Source organism: Panthera onca, chromosome A3 (genome assembly GCF_046562875.1).
Source record: "Panthera onca isolate mPanOnc1 chromosome A3, mPanOnc1 haplotype 2, whole genome shotgun sequence".
Taxonomy (NCBI): domain Eukaryota; kingdom Metazoa; phylum Chordata; class Mammalia; order Carnivora; family Felidae; genus Panthera; species Panthera onca.
In genome coordinates, this window is record NC_138341.1 from 79,326,057 (window position 1) to 79,348,304 (window position 22,248).

At 47.2% G+C, this 22,248-nt stretch overlaps 1 protein-coding gene and 1 long non-coding RNA gene across 4 annotated transcripts in view; one reads left to right on the forward strand and one right to left on the reverse strand.

The window, feature by feature from the left end:
• CRACDL (CRACD like) overlaps window positions 1-20,543 on the reverse strand; it is a 145,098-nt gene extending 124,555 nt beyond the window's left edge. Inside the window, exon 1 of one of the 3 annotated variants that reach the window (XM_078444401.2) lies at window positions 19,771-19,878. The gene's annotated coding sequence lies outside the window, so the exon portion shown is untranslated. The other 2 variants (XM_078444400.2, XM_078444399.2) reach the window with 2 other exon arrangements.
• On the forward strand, window positions 3,883-16,329 carry LOC132662819 (uncharacterized). Its single transcript, XR_009602733.3, has 3 exons — window positions 3,883-4,315; window positions 10,206-10,322; window positions 15,775-16,329. It is a non-coding gene; the product is annotated as an uncharacterized LOC132662819 (long non-coding RNA).
• Window positions 20,544-22,248: the final 1,705 nt, after the last annotated feature.

The following is a 22,248-nucleotide window of genomic DNA, read 5'->3' on the forward strand; positions in this document are numbered from 1 at the left end:
GCCCCCACCCCTCCTCCACCTTCTGGGGAGCTGTGCCTAGTTCACAAAGGCAACTGTTCACCAGGAGGAAACCTGGGCCCTCGCCACCAACAGGACCCTTGTTGTCTCCTAACAGGAGGGCCCCTGTGGGAGGAGGCAGGGTGGTCTTGAGTGCAGGTGTGACCATTAGCCAGCACCCCTCCAAGAGGAGGTCCTGCACAGCCAGCCACCCATCCTCCTGGTGTTTGTTTGCCAGTCTCATGCCTGGAATGTAAGACCCCTGAGAGAGAAGGAAGGGGAGGGTGACCCTCAGCCCCTGATGCTGCTCCCAGAGCAGGGCCCCAGCCCCTTGAGACATGTCTGCTGACTAGCAGGTGCACAGTGGGCAAAGGGGTGCAATCCACAGCAGGGGACCCAGGCATCTGGGCATCAGCTACCTGGTCGGTCATAGGTCTCTTTCAGTGTGGGTGGTTTTGGTAAAGGAGTTGACAGGGGGCCCTCAGGGTAGAGTAATAATAGGGGGAAGGAGGTCAGCAGGATGGGAGGGTCCACATCCTGGCCTAGCCCAGGGACTGGGTCTAACCCTTACTCAGAATGATAAGAAAAGAAAAGGATATCACATGACAGACATTAGGAAACTCAGGCCCAGGGACAAGGAGCTTTACAGAGTGTAGAAGAAGGGCTACCCCTTGCTGTGTCTCCTTTTTGCACAGAAACAGGAGTAGCTAAGTCCTTCCTTTGGGCCTAGAAGGGTCTAGAGGAGGCCAGAGCAGAGTATCACAGTAGACTGGCTTCCAAGCACTCTAGAGGCCCTTCCAGGACCCCCAGTGATGAGCACAGCAACAAATGGGGTGAGAGCATGCCAGTGTCTGTCTGTCACTGTGCCCACAGGGACTAGTGATGACTAACAAATGACTGTCCCAAGACCTCGGGGAGTCTGGAGTCCTACAGGAGCTGTGTAGGTTTGTGTTAAACTAGGAGACAGGGAGACCTTGCAAAAATCACCCGAGAGCAGAGGGAAGAGGGCTGTCAGCTTTGTCTGAGGGAAGGACAGGAGCGGCAGGGAGATGGGGTGGGGGCTGCACTGAGCAGGTGGGGCACAGAAGGGGCTGCAGGACCTTTTGGGATGAGCACTGGGTGTTGTATGGAAACCAATTTGACAATAAATTTCATATATTGAAAAAAAAAAAAAAAAAGAAGGGCTGCAGGGACAGGGGGAGAGCGGTCATTGATGGGTAGCGGCACAGCCAGGGTCCATGTGACATGTGAAAGTTACAAACTCAACGCCAATTTGTGACAAGAGGTCAAGCTCCTTCAACAAAGCTTTCTCCAACTCTACAACTGAGGTGAAGCACAAAGGCAGGTCTTTAAAATGTTTGCTAACCAAAACTTAGTCTCCTTAGAACCCAAATCAAACTCTGACCATATACAGCACAAGTGTTCAAAGGCTTGGCCAAGCTTTTGTTTGGCAAATGATAGCATATGGTCCCTCGGGGCTTACCAGATTGCTGCCCTTAAAGTCACTGTGTCAGGACTGGAAAACTGCCCCAAGCTTCCAGAGAGGGATGGATAGCAGGAACCCAAACTCTCACAACACTATCCAATCTCAGGGTATGCTTAGAAAAATGGGGCTTTTCTTCATTACAAAAGTAATTCGCTGGGCTGTAAAAAACAAAACAAAACAAAAACAAAAACAAAAAAAACAAAAAAAACCTGTTGTATCCACACAATGGAATATTACTTAGCAATAAAAAAGACTAAATCACTGATACCCACAATAATATGGATGAACTACAAAACAATTAGAGACTCAAAGAAGTCAGACAAGGAGACTACATACTGCAAGAGTCAATTTACATAAAATTCCAGGGAATGTTAATTGGGTAACAGTGGCAGAGAGTGGATGGGTGGTTGTCTTGCAGGAGTAGAGAGAGGAGATTACAAAGGGCATGAGGCACTTCTGGGGGTGATGGATATGTTCATTGTCTTGACTGTGGTGTTGGTTTTATGGGTGTGTACATATGTCAAAACTTATCAGATTGTGCACTTAAACGTGTGCACATTGTGTGTCAATTATATCTCCATACAGCTGCTTTTTTTTTTTTAAAGAAAGTCATCCATGCTGATTATAAGAAAAAATACAAAAAAAAATATTAAATCTCCCATAATTCTGTCAGAGCTGACCAGAAACATTTTAATAATGTTTGCTTCTAGTACTTTCCCTATACACATACATAAATAACATGTAAATTTTTTTTTTATGTAGAAGGCAATATCTTTTTCAGAAAGATTTTTTTTTTAATTTAAAATTGTACCTCCTGAGTTTTTGTTTGTTTGGGTTTTTCAGATTTTGTTTTGTTTTGTTTTGTTTTGTTTTAAACTCCCATCCCTGAGGCACACTGAGAAGAAGAAGTAGGAAAAAGTAGCTCCTGGGGAAGGGGGGAGCAGCCAGGAGAGGGGTAGAACAGCAGAGCCTGTCTGGAGGGGCTGGGGGGACACGGGTCTGTGACCCTGAGTGAGAGCCTGCCTGAGCCTCTGAGAGTATCACCACCCCTTCCTTTCGATCAGTCCACCCAAACTTTCTTGTGCTCTAAATAGAACCAAAATGACAATGCCATGCACCCAGTACCTGTTCAATCAAAAGTCGCTGAAGGGAATGTAAACAAATGTGAAGGCTGGCCTATTCACCCAAACTTCTCCCTTCCTCGCTCTGGCTCTCTCCCTCCGGGGTCCTGAACACCCATCATCTCTCAGCTCTGGCTGCCATCTTTCCTGCCTTCTTCATTTAGCCTGAGACCATGAAGTTCCTTTGACTAAACATCCTCAGAAACACTCTCAAGGGCTCCACTGCTCTCTGGCATGCGAATGACTCATTCCCCATTATTGGATGTTTAAATTGCTTCCAAATTTTCATCCTTATAAATAACATTGTGAGGAACATCCTTGCATAGAAACTTTCTGACTGCATATTTCATTGTTTTCTTGGGGAAAATTCCTAAAAGTAGAATCACCAGGATAAAGGATGTATTCCTTTACAGGTTTTGGGACATTCTGCCAAAGCTGCTTGGCAGAGCGCTTATACTTTCCCCTCCTAAAGGCACAACAGAGCCCTTGCCACACATCTCCACTTGTGCTGAGCACCATCATTCACAAAAACAAAAAAAAACACACCCAAAACTTGCTCATTTGATAGCAAAAAAGTAGTATCTAATTTTAATATGTACCTATTTAATTACTGTAAGATTGACCTTCTTTCTCACATTTGCTGCCATTTAAAACAAATTCATACCCTTTACCCACTTTCCTACTGGCAACTTTATTCATAATAACACTTCTCCATATCAATGATGATTTGTTTATGTAAGAGGGTATGTGTCACACACATTGCAGGAATTTTTTCTTAGTTTATCAATTGACTTTTGATTTTGCTTTTGGGTTTCTCCTATTGGTGTACTACAGTTTTTATTCTCCCCAATGAACAAACAAAAACAATTCTAGCCTTGTGCCTCCTGTCTCTGGTATCACATGTAAAAAGATGTTTCTCATCTGATAATTTCTCAAATACTTAGCTAAAGTGAATTTCATCATTTCATTTTAAATTTTTTTTAATGTTTATTTATTTTTGAGACAGAGAGAGACAGAGCATGAACGGGGGAGGGTCAGAGAGAGAGGGAGACACAGAATCTGAAGCAGGCTCCAGGTTCTGAGCTGTCAGCACAGATCCCAACGCGGGGCTCGAACTCACAGACCGTGAGATCATGACCTGAGCCGAAGTCCGGATGCTTAACCGACTGAGCCACCCAGGCGCCCCTCATCATTTCATTTTAAAATTTATATATTTCAGGGAGTATATTTTGAGGTTTGATACGAATAAAAGACCTGATGGTTTCCCAAGGGGTTAAATATTAACTAAATCTATTAACTTCTATTTTCCAGACTTTCTAGTCTGTTTCATGGATATGTTTACCATGATATTATCATCCCAATATCAAAATGTTTCATTTAAGTTTATAATGTTTCAATATCTGGTAGGTTATCCATCCAGGTTCTGGCTGGGAGTTGCATTAAATCCATAATTTGGGAACAACTTAAATATGTAAAATATTGACCCCTCCCTTCCAGAAGCATGCTGAACATTTTTATTTATACAATTGCTCTTTTGTGTCTCCAGGGCAACCTTATCGTGTTCTGCATACAGGTTCTACACATTTCCTATGAGTGCCTTTCCTAGGTGTTCCATCTTTGATTCTATAGTGAAGGGAACAGCTTCTCCATCACATTTCCTGACTTTTTTTTTTTCACAGGCAGAGAGGCTTCACGGCACACACTTCTGTGGGTAAGCACTGTCTCTACAACTTCTCCTGAGCCAAGCACAGCTGGTTCCAAAGCCCTTACTGAGTGGTCGCCTCCACAAGCCCCCAGGGACATGACCACTCAAGAGTGCCAGCACTTTCCTGTGGGATGCCCAGCCTTCCTAGTCCAGCCACAGCCCATTTCTTTAAACTCTGCTGCCCTCTTCAGCCCTCCATACCGTCCGTGTCCTGTGCCATCAGACACGGCCTGTCCTACACATGCCACACTCTCCCTCCAACTGGACATGCTACCCTGACCGTAGAAGTGGCATTCACTCCTCCAGATCCATCAACGCTGCCTCCGTAATCTCAATTCATTAATCCCCACAGGGTGTGCACCTTGTGGAGTAGCCCTTACTTTAGTCTACTTTATGATAAGAGGCACACATCTGTGTTCTATCAGGTGGTGCCATGAAGGCCTGGCCCACATCTAAGCTGTCCTGCCTCAAATCACTGTGCCATGCACATGGCTGCAACAAACGTGTGTTGACAAAGTAGATGAGGGAAACTGGAAACGTCAGTGTGGAGAAAAGCCACTCAGCTCTGTTCATTCCTCAAGCCAAAAGAAAGAAGTATTCCAGGAAGAAGGGGAGGCCCGTGGGGCCGAGGACAAAGGAGTGCCTGTGCCTCTTCAGGGTGGATGGGACCCAGGCCAGCCCAGCCTTGCGCTCTTGGACTCTCCCCACACGAGGCCTCAGGCTCCTCCCTCCCTCAAAAAGGTGGGAGCCTCGGTCTTGGAAATCAAATCTACCAAACCGTGGCACAGACATGCTCAGGTGAAGGCCAAAGCCCTCAACCCTGGCCACACAGCAGATACACCTGTAAAGCTTGTTAAACACAAATTATGGTCCCACCCAGACCTTCTGAGTCAGCCTGGTAGGTAAGGCTAGGGCAGCCACAAGTGGTGCTGGTACCAGGCCAAGGCACGGCCCAGGTAAGCACACCTCCATCTCCTTGGCCTGCCCTGAATGAGGCCAAGTATACAAGGAAAGAAGAAACCAGCATTTGACAGTGCCTACAGGCCAGGCACTGGGCTAGGAAGGCACTCGACATGTGCTATCTAATTCCCTCAGCAAAACTGTATGAATTACTGCCCCAGCTTTCAGATGAGGAAATGTTTTCAAAGGTGTAAGCCTCAACCCCAAGTGACCAGGGTGGGACTAGAACCCCCTTCCCCCGCCCCGCCGCCGCAAATACCTCACATTTGAGAAATCCAACCTTTTCTGGGTTTAGCTAATATTCTGAAGGTCCTAAAATTCCCTCGCATCTACCTCTCAGTGATGCCTAAGGCTGAGGCACCCAAACACTTGGTCCTGAGCCTGCAAAACCAAGGGCTGTTTGCCTTCAATGAACAGGCTGTGGCCAAAGTTGAGACGGTCTTTTCAGGGTCTCTGCTTTTCCCCCAACCCCATTGCATTGCTAAGCCAAGCCTCTGAGCGGTCCCTTCCTAACCTGGGTCATCCCTGCCTGTGTGACTCAGCTCAGGCAGTTCCCTGGGTCAGGAGGTCACTCTGCCATCCTGCCACATTATGACTGTTTTGGGCTCTAGGCACCTTTGCCTAATTGGCCCCTTCCTCTATTAAAGAAAAATTTAAAAAGTATATGTTACAGTTGCATCAGCATAAAGATGATGTTATTATATATTAACACATTTTGTTGAGCCTAAAGTTCATGTTTTCCTTTGGATTTTAAAAATTAAAACATTGTTTTGGGCCCTAAAACTATTATGGACTCTCAGCCTCCCATAGCTACTGGGCCAGTCAGCTCCATCCTACCATGAGCCCAGCAGGGTTCCCTGCAAACTCCCTGTGGAAGACCCAGCTCAAGCCTGGCCAGTGTCTCTACAACCCAGACCCTGCACAGCCTGCCTCAGTGGAATCCACTGCCCTCACCTGTCACATTCACTGCACTTATGCCTTTATATCTAGAGCTACTGTATAGACTGTGAGCTTCACAGGGGCCTTAATAAGTGTGTCCTGAAGGAACACTGAATAAACAGACAAGGACTTTAACCAGTGGGACTGGTTAAACTGACAAGTTTGTCTCAGGGACTTTTGCCTGGTTTTCTTCTGGCTATAGATTTTGTATTCAAATTAGCTCAATACCTGGCTATCTCTCACAGGTAGACAGGAGGCCAAGGCACCCTTTGAGACTGGGTTACTGAGGGAAAGACATGGCTGCAAGAGTCCCAGAGCCTTCTGTTAGAGTCCATGTAGAAGAGAGGGGTCTCAGGTGCCTCAGGGTCCCTACGTGGCTAAGACAACCTGTGTATTTCTTTTTTTTCCTTTTCTTTTTTCTCCCTTTTTTTTTAAGAGAGAGAGAGAGAGAGAGCACATGAGTGAGGCAGAGAAAGAGAGAGAGAGAGAGAGAATGAATCTTAATTTTTTTTTCAACGTTTTTTATTTATTTTTGGGACAGAGAGAGACACAGCATGAGCGGGGGAGGGGCAGAGAGAGAGGGAGACACAGAATCGGAAACAGGCTCCAGGCTCCGAGCCATCAGCCCAGAGCCTGACGCGGGGCTCGAACTCACGGACTCACGGACCGCAAGATCGTGACCTGGCTGAAGTCGGACGCTTAACCGACTGCGCCACCCAGGCGCCCCGAGAGAGAATGAATCTTAATCAGGCTCCATGCTGAGCATCAGCTGGATCCCACAACCCTGGGATCATGGCCTGAGCCATAATCAAGATTCAGATGCTAAACCAATGGAGCCATCCAGGCGCCCTGATGACCTGTATATTTCTAATACTAAAGCTATACTGAGCAGTGACACTTCTTGATGGCTCATGAAAATACAGTTACTGTCATGTGAAAGGTTTCCCAAATTGTTCAATGTTACAAAGGGACCCTCATTCTCAGAAAGACCAGGCACTCTAGCTTTAGGGGAGAACCAACAGCCTTTAAGAAACCAAACACCACGGCAGCCATCCTGGATACTGCTCCTTGACGTGAGTTCAGATGGGAATTCCAGTTTGGTTGGCCGTGAGGGGTTTAAACTGCCACTTTGCACAAAAGACTCTGTCTATGTCCATCAGAAGAGCAAAGAACTAGGAGAGCATAACACGATGCCACAACAGCAGTGTTTATCTGGGAATGGGGGAGAAACGAGAACAGATGATTTTGGGGGAAGTATTTGTTCCTGCAGTTAATCATGCTGGTACATGGTGAACAGTTCACTTAGAATAGCCCCATAGAGCCAGAAAGACTCAGAATGCAGCCCCCTGGGTCTCCTGTGATGGGGACCCGCACATCACCTTCACCTCCCTGAGCTTTAGTTTCCTCACCTCAAAAGAGTGACAATCATTTCTACTTTTAAAGGTTATTCGCAGAATTAGTGAGGTCATATAAGTGCCTAATAGTGCCTGGAAGACATACCTGTTCAACCATTGGTGGCTCCAATCCGTTCTCCCCCACTGCCACTTTGGTTTTTATTCTCACAGATGGCAGCCATTTAACTTGCAGGCCTTCAGGTGAGCAAGTACTTAAGAGCTGGGGCTAAGTACGTGCTTGCCCTGGGACATTAGCACTCCAGCCAGTCCCCACATGAATCCTAGGGATGCTAGTCCCACCCCCATGGGGAACCCAGGCACTGAGAGACCATGAGGCTGGAGAACAGGAGAGTTAGGCTTTGTGCCCAGAGCCCCCAGTCACGAGGCCTTACTCTTCCTAGAAATGTATTAATAAAAAGGGCTAAATTATAATAACAATTAAAATAAAATGTCATTTCTAACTCACTCTTATACACTGGTTACAGCACGTCTGCCATTTCCACATAAACTATTGCCTTTTCTTCTCCCAACAACCCTGGGAGGCACGTATCTCAATCTCCCAGTGCGTGCAGTTGGAAAGTGAGATCAAGGCTGTCCTCAAGGTCACCCAAACAGCCAGGGGTCTGCCAGGGTGTGGTTAGCCCAGCCTTCAGCCTGTGCCTGTGCCCTTGCCACCTCCATCCGTGACGTTCCCCTCCTCTCCTTTCCTGCAAAATCTGCTGCAGGCAGCCGAGAGAGAGAGGCAGGAGGGAAGAAAGGTCTCCACCTAGACTCCAGTTGTGGCTGGAATGTCAGGGAGGTGGGCTCAGAAGGAATCTGACTGGGGAGTAAGGAGACCCTCCAGGCTCTGTGAACACCAACAGGACTGATTTTCCAAGAGTGTTCCCTCCCATTAAGTAAAACCCTGGGGGAGTTATAAGGACACTTCCCAGTCATTGCAAGTTAAAAGTTCAAGACAGGTTAAAAGCAGGGCAACAAGGAAAGGACACTGGGTTCAAATCCCCGCTCCACTGGGTACTGGTGATTTAGGTAAGTCCCATAACCTCCCTGTGCCTCAGTTTGCTCCTCTGTAAAATCGGGATAAAAACAGTGAGGGTAAAGCAATCATGACAGCATCTGGGCATGTTCGCTAAATAGTAACAGCAATAAAGCCAACAACCACACAGCGCTTGTGTGGGTAAGTACCTCAGTTGCACACTAGAGAAACAGGTTTTTTTACTATAATTTATTGTCAAATTGGCTCACATACAACACCCAGTGCTCATCCCAACAAGTGCCCTCCTCAATGCCCATCACCCATTTTCCCCTCTACCCCATCCACCCTGTTTGTTCTCTGTATTTAATAGTCTCTTGTGGTTTGCCTCCCTCTCTCTCTGTTTGTATCTATTTTTTCCCCTTCCCTTTCCCCATGGCCTTCCATTAAGTTTCTCAAGATCTATATATGAGTGACAAATATGATATCTGTACTTCTCTATTTCACTCAGCATATTACCTTCCAGTTCCATCCACGTTGCTGCAAATGGCACGATTTCATTCTTTTTCATTGCCAAGTAGTATTCCATTGTATATATAAACCACATCTTTATCCATTCATTAGGTGATGGACATTTAGGCTCTTTCCATAATTTGGCTACTGTTGACAGTGTTGCTATAAATATTGGGGTACATGTGCCCCTATGCATCAGCACTCCTGTGTCCCTGGGGTAAATTCCTAGTAATGCAATTGCTAGGTCATAAGGTAGTTCTATTTTTAATTTTTTGAGGAACCTCCACACTGTTTTCCAGAGTGGCTGCACAAGTTTGCATTCCCACCAACAGTGCAAGAGGGTTCCTGTTTCTCCACATCCTCGGAAACAGAGGCTATTTTCAAGGGGAAATCATCTTCTGAGAGAAACAGGGGGAGCAGTGAGTGGAGCTGGGTTCACAGCTCTTTCACTCACTAGCTGAGGAACCCTGGCCAAGTTACTTCACCTCTCGGGGCCTCAGTTTCCTTATTTATAAAATGTACAGCGTGATCACAGGCTTCAGTGAGGTGATGAAGGGGAAATACCCAAAATGGTGCCCAGTGTTCAACAGGTAGTAAGTATAGTACTGGATTACAAGTAGCTTGTTCTGAGAGTGTTCTGCAAGATGAGCAAATATTTCTATAAATTTTAAATTGATAAATGAGCAATGTCTTGTGATATGAGCAGAATGTGATGCCAAACATCACATGATCACAACTGAGCCAATGGTTTCTCTCTCTCTCTCTCTCTCTTTCTCTCTCTCTGTGGGATTACAGGTGATCTCCCATGCTAGGATGCTCTGTCTCAGGCCCCAGTGTTTGGCAGAAATCAGTGACTTTTTAGAACGTTGGAGAGTGCCCACAACTGGCACTAGTGTATTTTTTGTCACTTCAAAGCACCAATGAACTGTCCTTTGCTTTTCCATACACAAGTAAGCTTGGGATGCTTTGTTTCATTCTAGGTCAGGCTTCCTGCAGATACAGACCCTTTCCTCTACTGCCTATTGCCAGTTACATTAAATACAGTATATGACAAGTGCTTATTAATATTGTACTGTAGTCAATATCAATGTGAGACTATCCAATTGCCTCCATACAGAAAAAGATTCCATTGAGCCAACAGACAGCAGTGATTCCGTTAGCGATAGTAAAAGTCATCCTACACAATAACCCTCCTCTCTCATCTCCCTCACATCAGCCACGAAGGTTTTCAAAGGTAAGAGCAGCTTAATTTGTTTATTTCTCTTTATATTTTGTATTTTCTTTATATTATATTACAGTATTGTAATCATTTTTACATGAATATTTTTGGGTTGTGGAATGAATCATCTGAGTTTCCATTATTTCTTATGGGGAAATTCGCTTTGATATACAAGAGCTTTAGATTATAAGCATGTTTTCCAGAATGAATTGTGTTCGCAAACCAAGGTTTTACCATATAGTGACTGGCTCTGTCAAGTTCTATTTTTAATTTACAGAAGGAAGGTGCTGTTGAAACCCGAAGTGAATCACTTGGGATATATCAAATCACCAATACGTTCTCCTTTGTAAAAGATATGGGTTTCTCTGATGGGTTTCTAAAATAATGATCTTTTGGACCCTCCAAGAACTGGTCCCAAAGGCTGTCACATCCCATCTGGAGTTGGGAGGAAGCTGGGCTCCTTCTTTCCTCACCCCCAGCATCTCCCTCAGAGCTTTGAGTTAGGGACCATCAGGTTGCTTTAAATAGTCAATCTATGAAGGGTAACATTTACTGTAAGGGGTGGAGGGCCTGTTTAGGGCCAGAAAGGTGTGCACATCAGGTTGGTAGCTGACCCCCACAGTCACCAAAACACCATGGGCCACCCATGGGCTGAGGGTTGCTAAAGACACAGTCTTTCCTGGAACCCTTCCTCAGCAATGCTTTTCCTGAACAACTGAAAATGCAGTAATCCACTCAGAGGGGGAACTTGGCACTATACAGACACCTGAATTCACAGTAATTATGCACAAAAGCCTCTTTGGAGAGGCAAGAAGAAATATAGTTCATAAATTGACTGCTGATCAATTATGGCTCATGAAAAAAAATCTGAGTCTTAACTTGACAGTACGCTAACTCCTGCTTCCTCCCCATGCCTAATAACAGGGCTGTTCAACATTAACATGACACCACCAAGAAAGGGGGAGAGAGCAAAGGGTCTCCAATGTCAAGAGAAAACAACTAGACAACCCACACCCTTCCCACTGAGGCAGGTCTCCAGGGATCTGATTTTCAAATACATGGTTCATAGAAAAGGCAAGTCTGCAGGAACTATTGGTACATGGCTTCATGTTGTTTTGTCACCTATCTGCACAAAGCTCAGGCTGGAGAAGCTTCTAATCTGGTTTCTAAGAGTGAGTAGGAAGGGGACTGGGGCTCATGTCCAAGGCAACTGAAATGAAAACCTTATCCGTGAAAGATTCTGGGCCTTCTCTGAGAGCAGAACAACTGATTCTGTGAGACAGGGACCCAGGCCCATCACCATACCTGTGGCTACATTCTGTGAACCTCACCTCTGCCTGCTTCAGATACAACACTAAAAGGACAACATTAGAAAAACAAATAAAGGCTGAGATTCTGTTCACACTCCCTGGCTTGTTCACTGCCTGCTAGAGGCTAGAAAACCAAGGAGAAATATAGTTCATAAATTGACTTCCTAGCCTCCCTCCCTACCAGGCTCCCCACGTGGAAGAGTCTCCTGTGCATCTCTGCTAACAGACACCACCACCTCCGCAGAAGCATCAGGTTTTTCCATGCGGGGAGAAGGGTGTGGAAGTCCCACAGCCTTGTCCCCAGCTTCATGGATGTACACTGAGCAGGAGGGACCCTCCACGGAATGGGTCTGGGGTTGGAGGCAGCAGCTTCTGTCCAGCCAGCCCTGCAGTGTTGTTCTGGGGGTCACTCCTGTAGGTCTGGCCAAGGGCCAAGCTTCCAATGATTCTGCTGGCCCTGAATTTCCTGCATTAAATCCTCTTCTGCCTAAACTAACTCAAGCAAATCCTGAATAACACAGATGTTGAAGACACTGTTGGCCAAGAGGAGGGAAATTTCTCTCTCTCATACATACACACATGCACACACACACACACACACACACACACCTTGGTGTGAAAAAAAAAATTATTCCAGGCAGGGCATATTAAAGGAGGAGGCATGTACATACACAGGAAATCTACTTATGAGATAGTACTTGGAAGGAACCAACCAGACAAATGTTTGGATTATAAGCATGACAAAGATGTTCACCGTCCTACCATTACTAAGTGGCTAAGGGTTGAAAATAATTTAAGTAGACATCGATCCAACAGAGGACTTGGGTTAAGTAGGCTGGGCCTGCCCATCCTATGGGAGCTCCTCACAGCCACACAACCAATACTAAGAAAGAATATCTAGCAATGTGGAAAAGAGACTCAACACACAATACTAATTTTGAAAAGGCAGGGGCGCCTGGGTGGCTGAGTTGGTTAAGCATCTGACTCTTGATTTCAGCTCAGGTCATGATCTTGCAGTTCGTGAGTTCAAGCCCTGCATCGGGCTTTGAACACTGACAGTGCAGAGCCTGCTTGGGACTCTCTCCCTCCCTCTTTCTCTCCTCCTCCCCGGCTTGCATGCGCACTCTCTCTGTCTTTCTCAAATAAAGACATATACAAGAAAGAAAGAAAGAAAGAAAGAAAGAAAGAAAGAAAGAAAGAAAGAAAAAAAGGGCAGCACGAAACAATGTAGATATTACCTCTTCATATTAAACAGGTACTTTTGCGTGCACACACACACGTGAATATTCGGTATAGCACAGACAAAAATTTGGGAGGACGTGCCCCCAGATCTAGCAAGACGCCCACTCACGTTCTGCCCTCGGCTTTGCCTCGTGGTGGAGCCAGTCTGTTGTGCCGCACCTGGCCTTGTGCCACACAAGGGAGCAGCCAAGGAGCAGCCTGACTGCGACGAGACAAATCACACGTCTGGTCGGCATTCTGGGCGGCTGGCAGGCCTGCCCCACGCCAAGTTCACGACCTTCTGGGCCTTCCCTGCCTGCTGGCCTGGCAGAGTCTTGCCTGCAGTGGTTCCTCCACTATCGAGGGATGCCTCTGGGCTGCCCCAGGGCCCATGAAACACAACCAGTAATTTCATCTCTAAACGTGGTACCAGGGAAGCCTTGCTAGCACGAACACCTCAGCTGAAAGAACCATCTCTGCTCATGGAGGCCATGATGAAAACAAGATGACACAGGCCAAGCCTCAGAAAACAGTGACTCAGATCTGCAAAATGTTTTGTGTTTGTACGTGAAGAGCCTGTTTCACCCAGACGGTATACTGGAAACGCTAATACATGGTGATTTAAAGATCTGATTTCCAATGGAGCATGCAGCTGCCACCCAGCAACCATCCAAACATACGTGACCACTTCAGTTCCTGAGGAAATAAGCCCAGTTCACAGAGAACAAAGCACCAGGTGAAGTGGTACGATGTCCAGTGCGTGGGCCTGACCCGCCCCCAAATCCCATCCTCCTCCCCATTTCCATCAGCAGGGTTCGCGCTTGTCGCTTCCATGTTACAAATTGTCCATGCAGAAAGGACCCATGAAAAAGTTCCTGCTACCACTTTTCAGGGAATAGAGGGGAAGAAATGGGGAGTAATTAATGTATTAAAGCAAGATGATGGAACCTCTGGACCAGGAGTGTGGTATTAGACACAGGTTGGAACAGCAGGTGCAGAGAGGGGATGGTGCTCCAGAGCAGCTCTGCATTGCCCACATCAGCTGCAGACCAGGGAGGAGAACTCAAGAGGCCCAGGGCTGAGCCTAGGCCCCAGGTGAACTGTGACCCCACATCCAATGCTCCTGTCCCTGTCCCTGCTGGTGCAGATGTTGTGCCTGGCCACACAGCTGCACCCAACCAAAAAGAGCTAAGAGTTGAGACCAGCTTGCGCAAGGCTCAAAACAACAGGTATAGCCTCTCGGATGGACATTCTCCCATGGTCACTTCTTTCCTGAGGGGCCAAGAGCAGACACTAGCCCTGAGCACACAGTTCACTGTCCATCTGCAAACTTGAAGTGCACATGAGCAAGCTTTATCAGCCTATACAGACCTACACCCGGTCCCAGAGGCCCCCACACACCTCAGACACCCATCCTGATAGGACAATGGCTTCACAAAAATATATACAACCTGGAAATTTATTTTAAGAGACTAGGCTGGTGTACATTTGTCATGTTATTTGAGAATATTCAATTCTAAAGAAAAGACAGCAAAGGGGATGGATGACTTATAAGATATGTTTAGTATAGATAAAACTCAGTAAAGAGAACATGTGTATATCAAACAGACAGAAAGGTGTGGAAGGACAAGAGATACCTAATATTCATGAGGTACTAAATATACCCAAAGTAGCTGGGCAGTAAATATTCATGATACACTAAATGCTGAAAAGGTACTAAATATTCATGACGTATTCTTATGTATAACATTAAATATATAAGAGGAACCTAATATTGGTTGCTGAAAAGGTACTAAATATTCATGACGTATTCTTATGTATAACATTAAATATATAAGAGGAACCTAATATTGGTTGCAATTTGGTTACCCATTGGTGACACCCATTCTGATCTTCTAATCCATGGCTGTTCATCAGGCTCACTGAGGAGCCACAGATGTGGCAGGGCAGAATGTCCCTATGAGTCTCACCAATAGAACAAGTGTGTGTGTGTGTGTGTGTGTGTGTGTGTGTGTGTGTGTGTCCCATCTATGGCCCTTCCGCTAGTACTTTAACTGGTCCTTGTAACCACATATTAGCAGGGACAGCTAATGCTGTAGAGAGAGATGGAGCCCATGACCACAGTGTACCCCAGGACCCAGATGCTGAAGGTCTTCCACCCACTTTCACCCTATCCTACCTGTGCTACCCTTCCCATCGCTTTCCCCTCACTTCTCACTGTGTGCTTTAAATTGCATCCAGGCCTTTCCCCACATGACATCTACCACTAACTTTTCTCAGGGTCACTCTGTAGCACATTTGCTCATTTTCCTTAAATGCCATCAGATCTCAGATGCAGAAGGACCCTTTATTGCTGTAGGGTACTTTATTAGGGGTCCTAATTGGGAATTATAATAAGTACTCTTCACGTTCTAAGAAAGGAAATGGAAGAATAGTCATAAATAATTTATGAAGCATTTCTTCTGCTGATACAATACCTCAAGTAATGCTTGTGTGTGTGTGTGTGTGTGTGTGTGTGTGTGCATATGAGTAAACCCCCCCCCCATTCTCTGGGGTGCCTGAGGTCACAGGGACTCTTAAGTGCCACAGCTGAAACCAGCGCCCTGACTGCCCCCCTTGGCTGGATCACTTACTTTAAGAAAGCAAAACACCTCTGACATTTTCATATGCCACATTCAGAGAGCAGTTTCTTGGGAAAATCGCACACCACAGCTAATGCTTCTATTGCCTCCCACAAACATGAGAATTTGGGGGTCAGAAAGGATGCAGAGACTGGAGAATGGACCTCAGACGTGAGGCCAAGTATTCCAGAAGTTCTCAAATTTCATACATTTACAAATTAGCCTCACACACCAGGGATAGGAAGAGGCTTGAGCAACTAAATAACTGTCTACTCCTCACCTTTCAAAAAGATCTTCTGTAATTTCTTTTCACAGATACCTTAATCATAAGAAAAATATTTGAGAGTCCTTCCTACCAGGAATCTGCATCTGAAAAGTACAAGTGTCTGCATGGAGTCAGGGGTAGACACCAATGAGAAGGAGCCCCTGGGTGCATGGTCACACCTGTCTCACTGTTCCCTGTCTATTAGCCACTAAATTCCATGAGTACTCACATGGCATCTTCTGGTTCATGACCCACTGAGCTCAGAATTATGGGTTATAGCACGTTAAAGCAATACAAAGAATTCCAAGGTAACTAACTCATCAGAATCACAAACATATCTCAAGGACCACTGACCTGACCCAAAAGCTTGAAATTATTTTCCAGGTGCAAATATCTAAGAAAACAGGGTAGATGAAAACACCTCTGATTTCCATTAGTTTGGGAAAACACAAGGAATTTAGAGAGCTGACCACTCCTGTTGTCCTACCTACAGATGACAGTAACTGTGCCAGTGTTTACAGGTACCTAGACAACAAAAGGGATAAACATGACACCAAGAAGGGTCAAGCCATGAGCACATCCTGAAAGGCCACCCCTGGGAAGGCCTTTCTGTCTCTAGGCACTCAAGAGCTCCTTCTCATGGAAAGCTCTCTTTCATCTCACATCCATGTGGCAAAGTCTTAATGTTACTTAAAGTCACCCCCTCCAAGAAGCCTTCCCTGACCACTTCACCTTCCAACCACTGAGTGTGAAAACAAAACCCAGAGCTTGGGTTTACAGCTTTAGACTTCCTAAAGGCTAATCTTATTCTTCAAATAATTCCTAAGCACCCTGAAGAAGCAACTAATTATGACTTGGATTTTTCTGTTTCTCTTATGCTTTTAGTAAATGCAAAGCACACAGTGGATCATTCTGATGATGAAGAAACAGCAGCATAAATAGGGGGTAATGGTTTGAAAGACATTAATCCACCTGAAACTGGTTTACTGGGCTGGACTCAGTAATGTATAGCAGAAAACTAGTCTCTTCTCCCACCCACCAACAAAGCTTCAAAGCTGCTCTTTCCCCATTTCCTCCCAGCCTGTGACTGGTATTTCCAGCAGGTTCTATATCTTTCCCAGTATTTTTCATGTATTAAGAAGTCCAGTGCCCATAACCCAGGTCAGCGTGGCCAGAAAGACGGAGAGCAGGGAGAGGAAGGGAACTTTTTCCCTATTTTCCCAGTTTGTTCTTCCCTGCCTCCTTCCCACCTCATCAGGATGCATCTGATTTTTCAAAGGTGGGGGGGGGGGTGTGGGGAGGTGAGATGATGTTTAATTCTTTTTTTATTCTAAGTCATAGTGCACAGAGAACAGAAGATATGACTTAAGACTCTTGCCCCACAGGTTAAAAAAAAAAAAGCTCTTGGGGTGCCTGACTGGCTCAGTCAGTGGAGCATGAAACTCAACCTCAGGGTTGTAAGTCTGAGCCCATGTTGGGTGTAGAGATTATTTAAAAATAAAATCTTAAAAAAAAAAACACTCTTCCAGTACTAAGAAAAGGGGAAGCTGAAGGGACTGAGCACCCTCCCCCGCCCCCCACCGCTTTGCACCACCTAGAGAAGAGGTGGTGAGGGAAGAAAAATCCATGGAAGGTTGAGGGGAACACAAAACATGGGAAGTTTTTGTCCTGCTTCCTATTGGGAACACTGAGGACCACTCAGTAGAGCAGAAATGGAAGCCTAACATAGTGCCACATGATCCGGGCAGTTTCTCGGGTGCCCAGGAGAGACCTAGAAGAGAGCCAGAGTGTGCCGACCTCACAGCCAGTTGCAGGAGCCAGGTCCCAGCTGTAGCTCACCCCAGTGACACCCAGCTGGACCACACTCAGTGGAGGAGGAAAAGAAGGCTCAGTGGTGGTGATGGGAAATGCATCAGCAAGAGGAATAGAAGGCCAGCAAGAGGCCACTCTCCCACACACCTTTACATAATGCCAACCTTGTCCTGGTGCCCAGAGACCACCTGTGGGGAGAAGGGGCCCCCAAGAGTAACCTAGAGAGACTGAGAGACTGACTCTCAAGGGACCAAGCTGCCTTAAGCTAGTGACTGAGATAATATCACTTGACTTAGGCTCAGGAAAATCACAATCATAAACAAGGACTAAATATACCAAAAGGGAACCAAAGTCGTTTGTTTGGAGTAGCAAAATTAAGTTCATTTATAAAACATTTTGCTAACTACAACTTGTGGCTGGTGAACTTCACCACTCCAAAATAAGTCCTGGGCAAGAAACATCTCTACTTTGATTCAAAAGCTTCTGTGGGGTCTCAATGCAACACAAACAGAATTTATGAGTGTCTGTGCATGACAAGGCACAAGGCTAACGTCCAGAGGGGAAAGGAAGTGGTTGTGACCTTGCAAGGCAAATCCGGGGCCCACCAAGCCATCACAGAAAACTTACCCTCCAGGAGGGCCAGCGCCTTCACACACATTCTCTCATTTAACCCTGACAGCATCCCTGTGAATTGGCTATTATTACTCCCATTTTGCTGAGTGCAAACCAAAACTCAGGAAGATTCGGAAAAATACAAATAGGACAGCCACCCTTTCATGGTCCCCATATGCCTAGTCCTATGTAAACAGCCAGATGCTACGCTTTAGTTGTACAACATCCATGGAGGGTCTACTTTTTTTTTTATTTTATAGGTGAGGAAACTGATGCTTGCAGAAGTTAAGCACCTGGACTCACAGGCAAGTCTAGAACTACGGTGAGGCAAGTGAGGCATTCACCTCAGACGCAAAATTTAAAGCTCCACAAGGCAAACGTCTTAATGCAGTGTTTTAAAACGTCCAAATAAACACAAAATCTATGTCGTGCTAAATATTACAATTTTAACTAAAGACAGGATCCAGATTAGTGATTTTTCCTTTTGCCTCAGGCTCCAACATGGCTCAGCACAGGACTGGGGCAGAGCCAGGAAGCCAGCCAGTTCAACCCTTCTCCACCAGCTCCCAAAGGCAGGGATCCCAGACACCACTGCGGGGCCCTCTCCAGATGTTTCCCCCCACAATTTTATAACCTCAAAGGGCTCTCAGGAGTGACCCCCCTGCTCCATAATTCCAGGTGTGTGGGGGATGAGGTGACTGAGTTCCAGATTGAATACCAGGGGTCTAAATAGATTCTATTCCATGGTCCACTGCCTGCGTTATGTAAATGAAGAAAGCTTGCAGGCTTGAATAAGGGAGGATATTTTAAGATAGCTTGAGAAGGTATGGGGTGATCCTCTAAAAAGATCACACAGCTGCTTGTCTCTCACTGGAGAGATTTCCTGGCTCAAAATTAAGTGTTCAGCAGTGACACGATGCCAGCTGTCAGCCTGTACCTACACAAGTCCGATTCAAACGGTGGCATTCCTTTTTCCCTGCATTTCAAAGCCAAATGTTAGCTCATTTGAGTAACTACCTATGCTGTTATTAACCTCAAATTAAAGCCCTGCCAGATATGAAGCATCTGTTCAAGATATATGTTGTTGATTTAAATTTTGAACACTGTGGTGAGTACTGCGTAACTTATAGAACTGTCAAATCATACCCTGGAAACTCATACAACATTGCATGTCAACTATAATTTTTTTAAGACAACGCCCCCCAATTTGAATATTTCTTACATGGAACCCAGAATCCCTTACTGGTGGCTTGTAACCGAAGCCTAAAACCTGTCTACAAATAAACCATTAACTAACACATAAAAAAGGCATTTAGTGACTTTGTCCACTAATTTCTCCTGCCATGGCCTTTAGAGACAGCAGGCACAAATACTTCGTATACTAACGATCCAGACTCAGCAAGATCGACTTCCCTCTTAAAGCTTGAAACTGCTATGCTTCACCTCACAATTCAAAGTTAAGTCCAGCAAAGTGAGCAAAGGGAAACTTTGGGCACTTGCGTGAGCGTGTCTGGCTCATCTCCGCCCAGGCCCGCGCTGCCCCACGCGGCCCCCCCACCACCCCCAACCCCCAGTCCGAGGGGCACCTGGCCGCGTGGGCTCTGCCCTGGCCGGCCACACACCTGGGCAGACGTCGGGGCGCTACTGGGTCCGCGCCGCCCCCGCCCAGGTCTCCCCGCGCCACCGGTCGCCAGCCCACGCACGCTTCGAGGCCAGCCCGCTGCAGACCGCCCGGGTACCTGGCTCAGGAGCGTGGCCCGGGCTCGGCGAAGCGCTGGAGGAACACCGTCCGCAGCGTGCGGGGAACGCTCCTGCCGTGGGCGCGCGCGCCCGGCGGCCCCCGCCCGAAACCGCTCCGGCACCCGCGCGGGAACGCTGCGGCCCGCGGCCCGACGCAGCAGGTGTCAGCTGGCCTCGCCACGGCCCCGGTCGGGGTCTTGAGAGCGGGGCGCGGGCGCGACGCTCCCGCTGCCGGCCCTCAGCCTGCCTCGGCGCGCGCTCCCAGCCCCGGGCGCGCCGGCTCCGCTCGGCTCCTCTCGGCTCGGCGGGGGCGGACGCCGCGCGGCTCCGCTCGCCCGCGGCCGCCGCGCGCACCTCCCCCGCGGCGCGCCGCTCCCGCCGCCGCCGCCGCCACCCAACAGCCTGAGTCGCTGCCCACAGCTCGTGGGGGAAGGCGCCGGCGGGCCCAGGCTGTCCCCACGCGCCGGGCGGGGACCCCTGCGCACCCCGCGGCTGCTCCCGCCGCCCCCTCCTTGGCCGGCCCACTCGGCGACGCTGTCGGGGCTCCGGGCCAGGCCACCCCTACCTTGGCGAGGCCGGGGTCCACCAGCGACCCCGACGGGCCTGGAGGACGAGGCGTTCACGTTCCGGCTCACTTGAATACCCTCGAGAGGGATTCGGCCCCAACTCCAGGCTCAACCTTCCAGGTCACCAGGGGGCTTCGCGGCCCGACGGCGCGGGGCCTAGGGGGCTCCTGATCCGCCCGGCAAAGCAGGCGGCCCGCGGGCCCGGGGCTGGAGGGAGTGGGCGCAGTGGGTGGGAACTGTACATTTGAATAAAAGTAAAAGTTGTTTTTTTATAACCGTGTGGGTCCGGAGCGTCTCCAGGCTAATTAGGGAAGCTGCCGCCCTGTGTTGAGGTGAATCATTGTTGTGATACCACAAGTGTGGGAAGAAAGGCTGCTGATGACTTCTCAGGCTCGCTGGCTACCCCCTGCCCCCCCCCCCTTTTTTTTCCTTTTAAAGACAGGCTGGTCCTTTTAAGGAGATTGTCTTAGGAAACGTGCTGGCCTCGGGTGGTCGCTCAGCTAATCAACTAAAGAGCCCTCATGGAAGTCTTGGTCTGCTGATTGCAGGGAGCAAGAGCAGGGAGCTTTTCCTGCAAGGAGGAAGATGAACGTGAACTGTATCCCCGCAGAGACCTAGGCCACTACAGCTTACACGCGAGAAACTTTCACACTCCAGCTAGAAGAGAAAAAGTTAACGTTCAGAGGGTGTTATCTGACGTCTGAATTATCATTGACAGCGCTGTTATGTGGGGACCACCCGGAATCTGCACCACATCCTGACGGACAACTGAGGACCCGAGAAGCCGACGTCTGCACGACTAGTTGCAGAAGAGCCAGGGTAGAACCCTGGAAGAGGCATTCTACACCTTTGGCTTTAAGTGGGATCAAAATCCCAAATACAAGAAGAGACAGGGAAAAAAGGCTAAAGACACATCCCACTCACTTGAGCATATAAAGAGAAGTTGCCTTTAAAATTTTTTTATAATCCTTTTAGCACAAGCTATTTGCTTAAAGGCACCGTTTTGATGGTTAAGAGCTTTATAAATTTCTTGCATGAAAGCAATAAATATATATTGGGAATCAGTCTACGGACCCCAAGTTAATCACCTGCATTCAAAATAGATGACTCATCACCCTCAGGACAATGACTTTGGTGTGTGTCCTCTTTTCAAAATCCTCAAACTAAACTGAACAACTATAAGCAAATCTACACACACCCTTCTCTCACCTTAAGTCTCTGCTCCTTCCTATTCAAAATCACATTTTTGGGGGTTGTAACTACTAAATATTTATCGACTCTGTAAGTCACCTTTCCACCTTAGAATTTTATTTGTTCCAGACTATCTTAAGCCTTTAGCTTTATTTGCATGCACTGTGGGTGGCTTTTGAAGTTACTGTTGGTTTTGAGAGAACAAAAGCCAAAGTTCTTGGTGATTAGCTAAGGCTGAGAAAGAACGAACATGGTGTCAACATCCAAAATAGAAAGTGTTAGGGAGGGTGCCTGGGTGGCTCAGTTGGTTGATCTCATGATCTCATGGTTGGTGAGTTCGAGCCCTGCATCGGGCTTGCTGCTGCTGAGCCCACTTTGGATCCTCTGTCTCTGTCTCTCTCTGTCTCTCTTGCTCTCTGACCCTTCCCCACTCGCACTGTCTCAAAAATAACTAAACATTTTTTAAAAAGTGGTAGGGAACTATGTGAATAGGTTAGGGAAATGGGAAATTATCTGTTACCTAGTAGAGCAGTCACCTTCATCCTTTAAAAATGTCCCCTCTCCCACCTCCCAGGCACTTGCACCTTCTTGCTGAGAACTCCA